Consider the following 1,105-nt stretch of genomic DNA (forward strand, 5'->3'; position numbering starts at 1 on the left):
TCAACAAACAGGCTAAATTCATGTCTGAATTGACCTAAATGGAGTTTATGATGAATCTGGCGCCTGTCATAAAATTAGCAACCTACTTCACTTCTGCAGGAGGAATTATTTGCCTGTTTCTATACAACAAGCACGTTCTGAGCCTAGGAACTACTTAGGATGGAAAAAAACAGCGTCTGTTGCTATTCTTCTTTAACATTTATGTATTTATTACCCCGTCTCTCCTCAGCATGATGAGTCATTTCCCTTAAGCACATAAGTAAATACCAGTTTTGGCTTAATTACATATTTCCTCAAGAGATGCGAGCGAGGCGCTTCATTTTTCTGGTTGTTTACTTCCACTTCGACGGCCTCCGAAGAACTGCTCTGATCTCTGCGCATAAATACTAGATTTGCCAAGATGCCCCTAAGACAGCTGTTTGGATGTTCGCTTAAATACATGTTTGAAAAGACGAAAGACTGTGAAGCTGAGGCGCGAACACAGATTTGGCCCTCAGTGCTCGTGCTCCCCTGTATCGGAGCAGCAGGGCGCGTTGCATACCCAGCTCCAGCCTTGAAACAGGGCCAGGAGCAAGCCCAATTTGCATGCAGGTGCCTTTACAGCGCAATGACTCATCTCTGCAAGTTTAATTGGGAAAATAAGCCCCCCTCCCCCACCCATTGGGACCCAACATTTGCATCCAGGTGCAAGCGGTGGCCTTAGGGTTGTTGGGGTCACAACCTTAGGGTTGTTTTGCCACTTCCTGGCAAAAACTTTACCCCCCAAAAAATTGGGGGGCTCCCTAAAGCGTGTCGCCCCTTCACTACCCCCTGTTGGGTGCGCTGGGCAGCATTTTAAAGGAGAGGTGTAGAGAGGAAAGGGAGGAAGAAAAACGGGGAAAGATGAGGCTTTAAGCTGATAGACAGAAGAGACACGATGAGGATGAGACCTGGGTGCTAGACACAGCGTTTCACTGCGAGATCGCTGTTCCGCGCCTTTTATGCCCATTTGACAGAGGGGTAAACTGAGGTGCTCGGGGAGGGGGAGCAGTCAGTCAGCGGGGCGGGGCCGGCGGCGGCGGAGGCGGGGCCGAGGGGCGAGGCCGGCGATGAGGGGGCGGGGCCG

The sequence above is a fragment of the Gavialis gangeticus genome, unplaced genomic scaffold, assembly GCF_001723915.1.
Source record: "Gavialis gangeticus isolate Ggan-Ray unplaced genomic scaffold, GavGan_comp1, whole genome shotgun sequence".
NCBI lineage: Eukaryota > Metazoa > Chordata > Crocodylia > Gavialidae > Gavialis > Gavialis gangeticus.